Raw genomic sequence first — 15254 nt, 5'->3', positions numbered from 1 at the left:
AACCCCCTGCAGGAACGTGCGCACCTGAGAAAGTCGTGCTAGACGCTTCTGAAAAAAACACGGATAGTGCCGAGACTTGCCCTTTAAGGGAGCCGAGCGACAAGCCCTTTTCCAACCCAGATTGCAGGAAGGAAAGAAAAGTAGGTAACGCGAATGGCCAGGGGGATACTCCTTGTGCAGAGCACCAGGATAAGAAAATCCTCCACGTTCTGTGGTAGATCTTAGCAGAAGTGGACTTCCTAGCCTGTCTCATGGTGGCGACGACTCCTTGGGATAATCCTGAAGACGCTAGGATCCAGGACTCAATGGCCACACAGTCAGGTTCAGGGCCGCAGAATTCCGATGGAAAAACGGCCCTTGGGACAGTAAGTCTGGTCGGTCTGGTAGTGTCCACGGTTGGCCGACCGTGAGATGCCACAGATCCGGGTACCACGACCTCCTCGGCCAGTCTGGGGCGACGAGTATGACGCGGCTGCAATCGGATCTGATCTTGCGTAGCACTCTGGGCAAGAGTGCCAGAGGTGGGAACACATAAGGGAGCCGGAACTGCGACCAATCTTGCACTAAGGCGTCTGCCGCCAGAGCTCTTTGATCGCGAGACCGCGCCATGAACGTCGGGACCTTGTTGTTGTGCCACGACGCCATTAGGTCGACGTCCGGCACCCCCCAGCGGCGACAGATTTCCTGAAACACGTCCGGGTGAAGGGACCATTCCCCTGCGTCCATATCCTGGCGACTGAGGAAGTCTGCTTCCCAGTTTTCTACGCCCGGGATGTGAACCGCTAATATGGTGGATGCTCTGTCCTCCACCCACAACAGAATCCGCCGGACTTCCTGGAAGGCTTGCCGACTGCGTGTCCCTCCTTGGTGGTTGATGTATGCCACCGCTGTGGAGTTGTCCGACTGAATTCGGATCTGCTTTCCTTCCAGCCACTGCTGGAAGGCTAGTAGGGCAAGATACACTGCCCTGATTTCCAGAACATTGATCTGAAGGGTGGACTCCTGCTGAGTCCACGTCCCTTGAGCCCTGTGGTGGAGAAAAACTGCTCCCCACCCTGACAGACTCGCGTCTGTCGTGACCACTGCCCAGGATGGGGGTAGGAATGATCTTCCCTGTGATAATGAGGTGGGAAGAAGCCACCATTGCAGAGAGTCCTTGGCCGTCTGGGAAAGGGAGACTTTCCTGTCCAGGGAAGTTGACTTCCCGTCCCATTGGCGGAGAATGTCCCATTGAAGTGGGCGCAGATGAAACTGTGCAAACGGGACTGCCTCCATTGCTGCCACCATCTTCCCTAGGAAGTGCATGAGGCGCCTTAAGGAGTGCGACTGACCATGAAGGAGAGACTGTACCCCTGTCTGTAGTGACCGCTGCTTGTCCAGCGGAAGCTTCACTATCGCTGAGAGAGTATGAAACTCCATGCCAAGATACGTTAGTGATTGAGTCGGTGACAGATTTGACTTTGAAAAGTTGATGATCCACCCGAAAGTCTGGAGAGTCTCCAGCGCAACATTCAGGCTGTGTTGGCATGCCTCTTGAGAGGGTGCTTTGACAAGTAGATCGTCCAAGTAAGGGATCACCGAGTGTCCCTGGGAGTGCAAGACTGCTACCACTGCCGCCATGACCTTGGTGAAAACCCGTGGGGCTGTCGCCAGACCAAATGGCAGAGCTACGAACTGGAGATGTTCGTCTCTTATCACAAAACGTAGAAAACGTTGGTGCTCTGTAGCAATCGGCACGTGGAGATAAGCATCTTTGATGTCTATTGATGCAAGGAAATCTCCTTGAGACATTGAGGCAATGACGGAGCGGAGGGATTCCATCCGGAACCGCCTGGCGTTCACATGCTTGTTGAGCAGCTTTAGGTCCAGAACAGGACGGAACGAGCCGTCCTTTTTTGGAACCACGAAGAGATTGGAGTAAAAACCTTGCCCTTGTTCCTGAAGAGGAACAGGGATCACCACTCCTTCTGCTCTTAGTGAGCCCACCGCCTGCAGAAGAGCATCTGCTCGGTCGGGATGTGGGGAAGTTCTGAAGAACCGAGGCGGAGGACGAGAACTGAACTCTATCCTGTACCCGTGAGACAAAATGTCTGTTACCCACCGGTCCTTGACCTGTGGCAGCCAAATGTCGCAAAAGCGGGAGAGCCTGCCACCGACCGAGGATGCGGAGGGAGGAGGCCGAAAGTCATGAGGCAGCCGCCTTGGAAGCGGTTCCTCCGGTTGCTTTCTTGGGGCGTGAGTGAGCCCGCCAGGAATCTGAGCCCCTTTGCTCCTTCTGAGTCCCTTTGGACGAGGAGAATTGGGCCTTGCCGGAGCCTCGAAAGGACCGAAACCTCGACTGCCACCTCCTTTGTTGAGGTTTGCTTGATCTGGGCTGGGGTAAGGAGGAGTCTTTACCCTTGGACTGTTTAATAATTTCAGCCAATTGCTCACCAAACAGTCTGTCTACAGATAGTGGCAAGCTGGTTAAACATTTTTTGGAAGCAGAATCCGCTTTCCATTCTTTTAACCACAAGGCTCTGCGCAAAACCACCGAGTTGGCAGACGCCATTGAGGTACGGCTCGTAGAGTCCAGGACAGCGTTGATAGCATAGGTCGCAAACGCAGACATTTGCGAAGTTAAGGACTCCACTTGCGGCACTGCTGGACGTATGATAGAGTCCACCTGTGCCAGACCAGCTGAAATAGCTTGGAGTGCCCACACGGCCGCGAATGCTGGAGCAAACGACGCGCCGATAGCTTCATAGACAGATTTCAACCAAAGGTCCATCTGTCTGTCATTGGCATCTTTAAGTGAAGCCCCATCCTCCACTGCAACTATGGATCTAGCCGCAAGCCTGGAGATTGGGGGATCCACCTTTGGACACTGGGTCCAGCGTTTGACCACGTCAGGGGGAAAGGGATAACGTGTATCCTTAAGACGTTTGGAGAAACGCTTGTCTGGATAAGCATGGTGTTTCTGGACTGATTCTCTGAAGTCAGCGTGGTCCAGAAAAGTACTCAGTTTACGCTTGGGATACCTGAAATGGAACTTCTCCTGCTGTGCAGCTGCCTCTTCTGCTGAAGGGGCTGGGGGAGAAATATCCAACAGTCTATTGATGGCCGCTATAAGGTCATTTACCATGGCGTCACCATCAGGAGTATCCAGATTGAGAGCGGTCTCAGGATTAGACTCCTGATCACCCTCCTCTGTCTCATCATGCAGAGACTCTTCTCGCTGAGACCCTGATCCGCGTGATGACGTGGAGGGTCTCTCCCAGCGAGCTCGCTTAGGCTGCCTGGGACTGTCATCTGAGTCAGATCCTTCAGCCTGAGATGCCTGGGACCCCCTTGAAGCACGGATTAACTCCAACTGAGGGGGACCGGGGAACATTGACGCAGCAGTGTCCATGGTCTGAGTAACTGGCCTGGCCTGCAAGGTCTCTAGGATTTTTGTCATAGTGACAGACATCTTGTCAGCAAAAACTGCAAACTCTGTCCCCGTCACCGGGACCGGGTTCACCGGTGACTCTGCCTGGGCCACTACCACCATAGACTCCGGCTGACGAAGTGGCACAGGGACCGAACATTGCACACAATGGGGGTCATTGGAACCTGCCGGTAGATCAGCCCCACAAGCGGCACAAGTAGCGTATACAGCCTGTGTCTTGGCACCCTTGCGTTTTGCGGATGACATGTTGTCGTCTCCTCAGAGCAATATAGGGTATACAGCCAAGAAGCGACCTTACAGTGCAATATATATATATATATGGTATAGAGAAAAAAATACACCAATATAACACTGGGGCACTAGTGGGGCCAGCACTAATGTGCTGCTTACCGCCCGCTTAACGCGGGTGTGTGGACGCCAGAAATCCCTTGTCTGGGTCTCCCAGAGCCTGTGTCCGTTCTCCAGCCAGACTGCATGTAGGAATGGCTGCCGGCGTCCTGTGGAGAGGGGCGGGCCCTGGGCGTGTGCAGACAACGAGCGGGAAACCTGCGCCCCACTGTGTTCAGTGAGAGGGCTGGAGTATGTAAATAAGACTCCAGCCCTCGGCGCTGACTATCGTACAGCGTCTCTCCCTTGCCCTGATTGACAGGGTGGGGGCGGGAACGAAGCGGAGCTAGGCCGCAAAAGCCGGGGACTAGATTTATAAGCGCCGCCGTCGTAAAAGCACGGTCGGCGCTAAGTCCCCGGCGCACCACAAGTCTCAGCCGCGCCGCCGCTCCAGGGGCGGCCGGCGCGGCAGTCCCCAACACAAAAAGTCCCTCAGAGAAACTGCAGTGACTGTAACCCCAGCACACAGCGCTACTGTCCCCGGCGCACTAGCACACCCAGCAAGTCTGGAGTGTGCGCGGCCTGTCCATACGGGGACACAGAGTACCTGAATGTTGCAGGGCCTTGTCCCTGAACGGTACCCAGCTCCGAATCCAGCAGGTTCTACGGGTCTGTGGATGGAGCCCGGCCTCAGGGCTTGGGGGCCGGTAAGATCCCACTTCCTCAGAGCCCCTCAGGGGGATGGGGAAGGAAAGCAGCATGTGGGCTCCAGCCTCCGTACCCACAATGGGTACCTCAACCTTAACAAACACCGCCAATAGGAATGGGGTGAGAAGGGAGCATGCTGGGGGCCCTAGAATGGGCCCTCTTTTCTTCCATCCGATATAGTCAGCAGCTACTGCTGACTAAACAGTGGAGCTATGCGTGGATGTCTGACCTCCTTCGCACAAAGCTTGAAAACTGATGAGCCCGTGATCCCACGGGGGGTGTATAGCCAGAAGGGGAGGGGCCTTACACTTTTTAGTGTAATGCTTTGTGTGGCCTCCGGAGGCAGTGCTATACACCCAATCGTCTGGGTCTCCCAATGGAGCGCCGAAGAAAAAGTATTACTTTCAAATAAAGGAATTCGTAATGGGGGTGTCAACTAGATGCCCACCCATTACTAATACCAGGACTTGATGTCAGCTGGCAATTCACAGCTGTTATCAACCCCATATATTACCTCGTTTGCCACCGCACCAGGGCAACGGGATGAGTTGGGGCGAAGCGCCAGTATTGGCACGTCTGATGGATGCGCCACTTCTGGGGTGGCTGCAGCCTGCTATTTTTAGGCTGGGAGTGTCCAATAACAGTGGACCTCCCTAGTCTGAGAATATCAGACCCCAGCTGTCCGCTTTACCTTGGCTGGTGATCCAATTTGGGGGGGACCCCACGTTTTTTGTTTTAAATTATTTATTTAATGTAAAATAACAGCGTGGGGTGCCCTCTGTTTTGGATTACCAGCCAAGGTAAAGCTGACAGCTGTGGTCTGCAGGCTGCAGCCGTCTGCTTTACCCTAGCTGGCTACAAAAAATAGGGGGGACCCCACGTCGTTTTTTTAAATATTTATTTATTTTTTGGCTAATTACAAGGCTAGGCACCCTTTAGTGTCACATGAAAGTCACTAAAGGGTGCCAGCTTAGAATATGCAGGGGGTGGGACATTATATAGGTCTTTCTCATCTATCTATCCATCTTTCCCTCTATCCATTATCTGTCTATCGATTATCTAAATTATTTATTGCAGTTCAGCATAAAAAAAAACACAGAAACCAACCTGTGGAAAAACCGCGCGAAAACTGCAGGAAAAGCGCATGCGTTTTTCCTGCGGTTTTGGTGCATTGGTTGCACAAGCCACCTTCCAACATACATATCGATGAAAAATTCATTATACAACTGCAAGTAGTAGCAGCAGCATAGGTGGCGAGGACGCCGCAGGCAGCGGGGATAGGTAAGCTCTATGAATACTCCACCTCCTCCTACTTCTCCATCATCATTCTCCTCCTCCTCCTCCATCATTATTATCCTATTATACACACACACACACTATACACACACACACGCTATACACACACACACATATATACACACACATATACACACGCGCGTGCACACACATTATACAAGCGTGCGCACACACATGCGCACACACAAATACAGACGCGCGCGCACACACACTATATACACACACATTTATACACACATACACACATTTATACACACACACTATATACACACACATTTATACACACATACACACATTTATACACACACAGTATACACACTGTATACACACACACACACTGTATACACACACTGTATACACACACTATATACACACACACACACACACTATATACACACACACACACACACTACACACACACACACACTATATACACACACACACACTATATACACACACACACACACTATATACACACACACACACACTATATACACACACACACACACACACACACTATATACACACACACACTATATACACACACACACTATATACACACACACACACACACTATATACACACACACACTATATACACACACTATATACACACACACACTATATACACACACACTATATACACACACACTATATACACACACACTATATGCACACTATATACACACACACGCGCGCGTACACACACATTATACAAGCGTGCGCACACACATTATACACACACATGTGCATACACACATTATACACACATGTGCATACACACGTGCATACACACATGTGCATACACACATTATACACACGTGCATACACACATGTGCATACACACATACACACATTATACACACATGTGCATACACACATGTGCATACACACATTATACACACATGTGCATACACACATTATACACACATGTGCATACACACATTATACACACGTGCATACACACATTATACACACGTGCATACACACATTATACACACGTGCATACACACATTATACACACACACACAGCTGTGAGTGCTTTCCTGCAGTGACCTGGAACTCAGAAGGTGAGCCCAGGTCAACGCAGGGGCGCACACACAGCAGTGTGGGTGTGTGTGTATATATATATATAGTGTGTGTATGTGTGTGTATAATGTGTGCGTGCCTACTGGGGCAATGACATCACAGGTGCTAGTAATTTCATTCACCTGACCCCGTGAAGACAGTGCCACCCGATATCACTACCGTGACCGGGTCTCGCAGCACTGCTGTCACGGGGTCATGTGAATCCATTGTGAACTTACCTCACCTGACCCCCGATGTCGCTGGCAAGCTCCTGTCCTGGCCCGGTGTCCTGAGGCGGCACGTCATCATAGCTACAGCTGATCGCGTCCTCCGATCAGCTGTTCTGCAGTCTGCAGACACCAAGCTGTGTAATGCGGGCTTCAGAAACATGGCGCCGGAGATAAGCGCTATGCGCAGAGGCCCACTCCGGCGCCATGTTTCTGAAGATTAGCATTTTACATTCAGCCGGAGGGAGGGAGGGAGGAACAGGCAGCGCGGGGAACTCCTGCATAACCCGCCCGGACATCAGGAGGGAGGGAGGAACAGGCTGGTGGGGGGGCGGGGAACTCCTGCATAACCCACCCGGACATTAACAGAGAGGTGCACACGTCAATCAAAAAGTGCACGAAATTTCAAACTTTATAAAGTTGGATTTCACTGCCTAAACACCCGAGCTGCCCCCTGATGGTATGTACACACTGTGCATGATAGTGCCAGTACTGCACTGGCTGCAGCTTCTACACGAAAATCCTGATGGTTGGTTCCCTTTAACGTTTGTTACCTGGCTTGACCTCTCATCATGATTAAGAGTGCCATGCACACTTGAAATGCATTGATGGATATACTACCCATGCGGCAATGATTTGTTTGGCATGCTTTTGAACCAATAAGGCTGGAAACACACTTATGCGTGTAAAATCGGTCCGACTTGCATGAAAAAAACTCGGCCGATTTTAGTTGACTAGTCAGTGTGCTGTCAGTGTGCAATCAGTTTTTACCCTCAGCAGCTGCTACTCATTTAATGTTATGTACAGAAGCATTTACATTGTTCTCTGCTACATGCGTGAAATCTATTGTGAAAAACGCATGTCACTAGGATGGTCCGTATGCACCCATAGACTTGCATTGGAGAGACTTATGCGAGAAACTCACCAAAAAGCAGCCTGCTGCGAGTTTTTTTCTCAGTCCGATTTGGACTGAGAAAAAAGAAAAATCGCAGATGAGAGCTGATTCATTGAATAACGTGTCCGAGTGCAATGCGAGATTTTCTAACATTGCACTACTGTGAGAAAATCGCAAGTGAGAAGCCGGCCTAAAGAAGAGAATTACATGTTTAAGAGCTGGATTCCTTCCTTTTTTTTCCCCCCTTTGGATTTTTGGCTGAGGCAAGGCTGAATTCAGTGCTCCATGATGATTCAGGACAATTAAAGCGGTGAGCTGGTACACATTTTCTGACACTAAAGAAGGGAATTTTGTTACTTACCGTAAATTCCTTTTCTTCTAGCTCCTATTGGGAGACCCAGACGATTGGGTGTATAGCACTGCCTCCGGAGGCCACACAAAGCATTACACTAAAAAGTGTAAGGCCCCTCCCCTTCTGGCTATACACCCCCCGTGGGATCACGGGCTGCTCAGTTTTAGTGCTAAAGCAAGAAGGAGGAAAGCCAATAACTGGTTTAAACAAATTCACTCCGAAGTAACATCGGAGAACTGAAAACCGTTGAACATGAACAACATGTGTACCCGAAAAAAACCAACAATCCCGAAGGACAACAGGGCGGGTGCTGGGTCTCCCAATAGGAGCTAGAAGAAAAGGAATTTACGGTAAGTAACAAAATTCCCTTCTTCTTCGGCGCTCCATTGGGAGACCCAGACGATTGGGACGTCCAAAAGCAGTCCCTGGGTGGGTAAAGAAATACCTCATGTTAGAGCTGCAAGACAGCCTTCCCCTACGGGGAGGTCACTGCCGCCTGCAGGACTCTTCTACCTAGGCTGGCGTCCGCCGAAGCATAGGTATGCACCTGATAATGTTTGGTGAAAGTGTGCAGACTCGACCAGGTAGCTGCCTGGCACACCTGTTGAGCCGTAGCCTGGTGTCGTAATGCCCAGGACGCACCCACGGCTCTGGTTGAGTGGGCCTTCAGCCCTGACGGAACCGGAAGCCCAGCAGAACGGTAGGCTTCAAGAATTGGTTCTTTGATCCATCGAGCCAGGGTGGCTTTGGAAGCCTGCGACCCTTTGCGCTTACCAGCGACAAGGACAAAGAGTGCATCCGAGCGGCGCAGGGGCGCCGTGCGGGAAATGTAGATTCTGAGTGCTCTCACCAGATCTAACAAATGTAAATCCTTTTCATACCGATGAACTGGATGAGGACAAAAGGAAGGCAAGGAGATATCCTGATTAAGATGAAAAGAGGATACCACCTTAGGGAGAAACTCCTGAATGGGGCGCAGCACTACCTTGTCCTGGTGGAACACCAGGAAGGGAGCCTTGGATGACAGCGCTGCTAGCTCAGACACTCTCCGAAGAGACGTGACCGCCACTAGAAAGGCCACTTTCTGTGAGAGACGAGAAAGTGAAACATCCTTTAGAGGCTCGAAGGGCGGTTTCTGGAGAGCAACTAGTACCCTGTTTAGATCCCATGGATCTAACGGCCGCCTGTACGGAGGGACGATATGACAAACCCCCTGCAGGAACGTGCGCACCTGAGAAAGTCGTGCTAGACGCTTCTGAAAAAACACGGATAGTGCCGAGACTTGCCCTTTAAGGGAGCCGAGCGACAAGCCCTTTTCCAACCCAGATTGCAGGAAGGAAAGAAAAGTAGGTAACGCGAATGGCCAGGGGGATACTCCTTGTGCAGAGCACCAGGATAAGAAAATCCTCCACGTTCTGTGGTAGATCTTAGCAGAAGTGGACTTCCTAGCCTGTCTCATGGTGGCAACGACTCCTTGGGATAATCCTGAAGACGCTAGGATCCAGGACTCAATGGCCACACAGTCAGGTTCAGGGCCGCAGAATTCCGATGGAAAAACAGTCTGGCCGGTCTGGTAGCGCCCACGGTTGGCCGACCGTGAGATGCCACAGATCCGGGTACCACGACCTCCTCGGCCAGTCTGGGGCGACGAGTATGACGCGGCTGCAATCGGATCTGATCTTGCGTAGCACTCTGGGCAAGAGTGCCAGAGGTGGGAACACATAAGGGAGCCGGAACTGCGACCAATCTTGCACTAAGGCGTCTGCCGCCAGAGCTCTTTGATCGCGAGACCGTGCTATGAAGGTCGGGACCTTGTTGTTGTGCCGAGACGCCATTAGGTCGACGTCCGGCACCCCCCAGCGGCGACAGATTTCCTGAAACACGTCCGGGTGAAGGGACCATTCCCCTGCGTCCATACCCTGGCGACTGAGGAAGTCTGCTTCCCAGTTTTCTACGCCCGGAATGTGAACCGCTGATATGGTGGATGCTCTGTCCTCCACCCATAACAGAATCCGCCGGACTTCCTGGAAGGCTTGCCGACTGCGTGTCCCTCCTTGGTGGTTGATGTATGCCACCGCTGTGGAGTTGTCCGACTGAATTCGGATCTGCTTTCCTTCCAGCCACTGCTGGAAGGCTAGTAGGGCAAGATACACTGCCCTGATTTCCAGAACATTGATCTGAAGGGTGGACTCCTGCTGAGTCCACGTCCCTTGAGCCCTGTGGTGGAGAAAAACTGCTCCCCACCCTGACAGACTCGCGTCTGTCGTGACCACTGCCCAGGATGGGGGTAGGAATGATCTTCCCTGTGATAATGAGGTGGGAAGAAGCCACCATTGCAGAGAGTCCTTGGCCGTCTGGGAATGGGAGACTTTCCTGTCCAGGGAAGTTGACTTCCCGTCCCATTGGCGGAGAATGTCCCATTGAAGTGGGCGCAGATGAAACTGCGCAAACGGGACTGCCTCCATTGCTGCCACCATCTTCCCTAGGAAGTGCATGAGGCGCCTTAAGGAGTGCGACTGACCATGAAGGAGAGACTGTACCCCTGTCTGTAGTGACCGCTGCTTGTCCAGCGGAAGCTTCACTATCGCTGAGAGAGTATGAAACTCCATGCCAAGATACGTTAGTGATTGAGTCGGTGACAGATTTGACTTTGAAAAGTTGACGATCCACCCGAAAGTCTGGAGAGTCTCCAGCGCAACATTCAGGCTGTGTTGGCATGCCTCTTGAGAGGGTGCTTTGACAATTAGATCGTCCAAGTAAGGGATCACCGAGTGTCCCTGGGAGTGCAAGACTGCTACCACCGCCGCCATGACCTTGGTGAAAACCCGTGGTGCTGTCGCCAGACCAAATGGCAGAGCTACGAACTGGAGATGTTCGTGTCCTATCACGAAACGTAGAAAACGTTGGTGCTCTGTAGCAATCGGCACGTGGAGATAAGCATCTTTGATGTCTATTGATGCAAGGAAATCTCCTTGAGACATTGAGGCAATGACGGAGCGGAGGGATTCCATCCGGAACCGCCTGGCGTTCACATGCTTGTTGAGCAGCTTTAGGTCCAGAACAGGACGAAACGAGCCGTCCTTTTTTGGAACCACAAAGAGATTGGAGTAAAAACCTTGCCCTTGTTCCTGAAGAGGAACAGGGATCACCACTCCTTCTGCTCTTAGTGAGCCCACCGCCTGCAGAAGGGCATCTGCTCGGTCGGGATGTGGGGAAGTTCTGAAGAACCGAGGCGGAGGACGAGAACTGAACTCTATCCTGTACCCGTGAGACAAAATGTCTGTTACCCACCGGTCCTTGACCTGTGGCAGCCAAATGTCGCAAAAGCGGGAGAGCCTGCCACCGACCGAGGATGCGGAGGGAGGAGGCCGAAAGTCATGAGGCAGCCGCCTTGGAAGCGGTTCCTCCGGTTGCTTTCTTGGGGCGTGAGTGAGCCCGCCAGGAATCTGAGCCCCTTTGCTCCTTCTGAGTCCCTTTGGACGAGGAGAATTGGGCCTTGCCGGAGCCTCGAAAGGACCGAAACCTCGACTGCCACCTCCTTTGTTGAGGTTTGCTTGATCTGGGCTGGGGTAAGGAGGAGTCTTTACCCTTGGACTGTTTAATAATTTCAGCCAATTGCTCACCAAACAGTCTATCTACAGATAGTGGCAAGCTGGTTAAACATTTTTTGGAAGCAGAATCCGCTTTCCATTCCTTTAACCACAAGGCTCTGCGCAAAACCACAGAGTTGGCAGACGCCATTGAGGTACGGCTCGTAGAGTCCAGGACAGCATTGATAGCATAGGTCGCAAACGCAGACATTTGCGAAGTTAATGACTCCACTTGCGGCACTGCTGGACGTATGATAGAGTCCACCTGTGCCAGACCAGCTGAAATAGCTTGGAGTGCCCACACGGCCGCGAATGCTGGAGCAAACGACGCGCCGATAGCTTCATAGACAGATTTCAACCAAAGGTCCATCTGTCTGTCATTGGCATCTTTAAGTGAAGCCCCATCCTCCACTGCAACTATGGATCTAGCCGCAAGCCTGGAGATTGGGGGATCCACCTTTGGACACTGGGTCCAGCGTTTGACCACGTCAGGGGGAAAGGGATAACGTGTATCCTTAAGACGTTTGGAGAAACGCTTGTCTGGATAAGCATGGTGTTTCTGGACTGATTCTCTGAAGTCAGCGTGGTCCAGAAAAGTACTCAGTTTACGCTTGGGATACCTGAAATGGAACTTCTCCTGCTGTGCAGCTGCCTCTTCTGCTGAAGGGGCTGGGGGAGAAATATCCAACAGTCTATTGATGGCCGCTATAAGGTCATTTACCATGGCGTCACCATCAGGAGTATCCAGATTGAGAGCGGCGTCAGGATTAGACTCCTGATCACCCTCCTCTGTCTCATCATGCAGAGACTCTTCTCGCTGAGACCCTGATCCGCGTGATGACGTGGAGGGTCTCTCCCAGCGAGCTCGCTTAGGCTGCCTGGGACTGTCATCTGAGTCAGAGCCTTCAGCCTGAGATGCCTGGGACCCCCTTGAAGCACGGATTAACTCCAACTGAGGGGGACCGGGGAACATTGATGCAGCAGTGTCCATGGTCTGAGTAACTGGCCTGGCCTGCAAGGTCTCTAGGATTTTTGTCATAGTGACAGACATCTTGTCAGCAAAAACTGCAAACTCTGTCCCCGTCACCGGGACAGGGTTCACCGGTGACTCTGCCTGGGCCACTACCACCATAGACTGCGGCTGACGAAGTGGCACAGGGACCGAACATTGCACACAATGGGGGTCATTGGAACCTGCCGGTAGATCAGCCCCACAAGCGGCACAAACAGTGTAAACAGCCTGTGTCTTGGCACCCTTGCGTTTTGCGGATGACATGTTGTCGTCTCCTCAGAGCAATATAGGGTATACAGCCAAGAAGCGACCTTACAGTGCAATATATATATATATATATATATATATATATATATATATATATGGTATAGAGAAAAAAATACACCAATATAACACTGTGGCACTAGTGGGGCCAGCACTAATGTGCTGCTTACCGCCCGCTTAACGCGGGTGTGTGGTCGCCAGAAATCCCCTGTCTGGGTCTCCCAGAGCCTGTGTCCGTTCTCCAGCCAGACTGCATGCAGGAATGGCTGCCGGCGTCCTGTGGAGAGGGGCGGGCCCTGGGTGTGTCCAGACGAAAAGCGGGAAACTTGCGTCCCACTGTGCTCAGTGAGAGGGCTGGAGTATGTAAATAAGACTCCAGCCCTCGGCGCTGACTATAGAACAGCGTCTCTCCCTTTCCCTGATTGACAGGGTGGGGGCGGGAACGAAGCGGAGCTAGGCCGCAAAAGCCGGGGACTAGATTTATAAGCGCCGCCGTCGTAAAAGCACGGTCGGCGCTAAGTCCCCGGCGCACCACAAGTCTCAGCCGCGCCGCCGCTCCAGGGGCGGCCGGCGCGGCAGTCCCCAACACATAAAGTCCCTCAGAGAAACTGCAGTGACTGTAACCCCAGCGCGCAGCGCTACTGTCCCCGGCGCACTAGCACACCCAGCAAGTCTGGAGTGTGCGCGGCCTGTCCATACGGGGACACAGAGTACCTGAATGTAGCAGGGCCTTGTCCCTGAACGGTACCCAGCTCCGTATCCAGCAGGTTCTATGGGTCTGTGGATGGAGCCCGGCCTCAGGGCTTGGGGGCCGGTAAGATCCCACTTCCTCAGAGCCCCTCAGGGGGATGGGGAAGGAAAACAGCATGTGGGCTCCAGCCTCCGTACCCGCAATGGGTACCTCAACCTTTACAAACACCGCCAATCGGAATGGGGTGAGAAGGGAGCATGCTGGGGGCCCTAGTATGGGCCCTCTTTTCTTCCATCCGATATAGTCAGCAGCTACTGCTGACTAAACAGTGGAGCTATGCGTGGATGTCTGACCTCCTTCGCACAAAGCTTGAAAACTGAGCAGCCCGTGATCCCACGGGGGGTGTATAGCCAGAAGGGGAGGGGCCTTACACTTTTTAGTGTAATGCTTTGTGTGGCCTCCGGAGGCAGTGCTATACACCCAATCGTCTGGGTCTCCCAATGGAGCGCCGAAGAAATACCGTATTTTTTGGATTAAAAGACGCACTTTCCTTCCAAAATTTGGTAGGAAGATGAGAGGTGCGTCTTATAATCCGAACGCACCTTACCGAGAGGTGGTGAAGAGGGGTCACAGGAGACCGGCACTGTGCAGGGGCCTGCTGTGAGGCAGGGGCATCCTGAAAATGTTGGTAATGCGGGGTATTAATAATGGCGCCCGGAGGCGGTGCGTGCGCAGATTGAGCTCTCAGCTCAAGATCTCATCTGCGCACACACTACCTCTGAACCATTGATCTCCCAGCAGCGGACTTAAGGAAAATGGCGCCCGGAGGTGACACAGGCAGAGATAAGATCTCGCCTTGTAATTGAGCCAGCTCCGGGCACCATTTCTTTGAAGCCCGCACCGCCAACAATTTCTGTAAGTTGCCTACTTCACAGCATCTGTGACAGAAGACCTGCTCCACCACTGCTCCTGTGACTTTGCTCCACCACCACTGTCATCCCAGTCTGGTAAGGCTAGTTTTACACATCCGGCTTTTTGCTGATTTCGGCACACTCTAGTACAGTGTATACAGTACAATGGCAGCGCAACAACATGTGACCCGGAAGTTGTTGCGATGCCATTGTACTGTATCACACTGTCCACCGAATCTGGCAAACCAGCGAAAAGCCGGATGTGTGAAACTAGCCTAAAAGGCGCTTTACACCTTGCGATATCACATACGATACCATCGGATGTGCGGCACATTCAATTTGTTGACCGTGTCGCACAAACGATTATTTCCCGTCACACGTACTTACCCGTCCATACGACCTCGCTGTGGGCTGCGAACATCCACTTCCTGGAGTGGGAGGGATGTTCGGCGTCACAGCGACGTCACGTGGCAGCCGGCCAACA

The sequence above is a fragment of the Anomaloglossus baeobatrachus genome, chromosome 1 (assembly GCF_048569485.1).
Source record: "Anomaloglossus baeobatrachus isolate aAnoBae1 chromosome 1, aAnoBae1.hap1, whole genome shotgun sequence".
In the NCBI taxonomy this organism is placed as follows: Eukaryota; Metazoa; Chordata; class Amphibia; order Anura; family Aromobatidae; genus Anomaloglossus; species Anomaloglossus baeobatrachus.
This window is presented reverse-complemented; position numbering follows the sequence as displayed.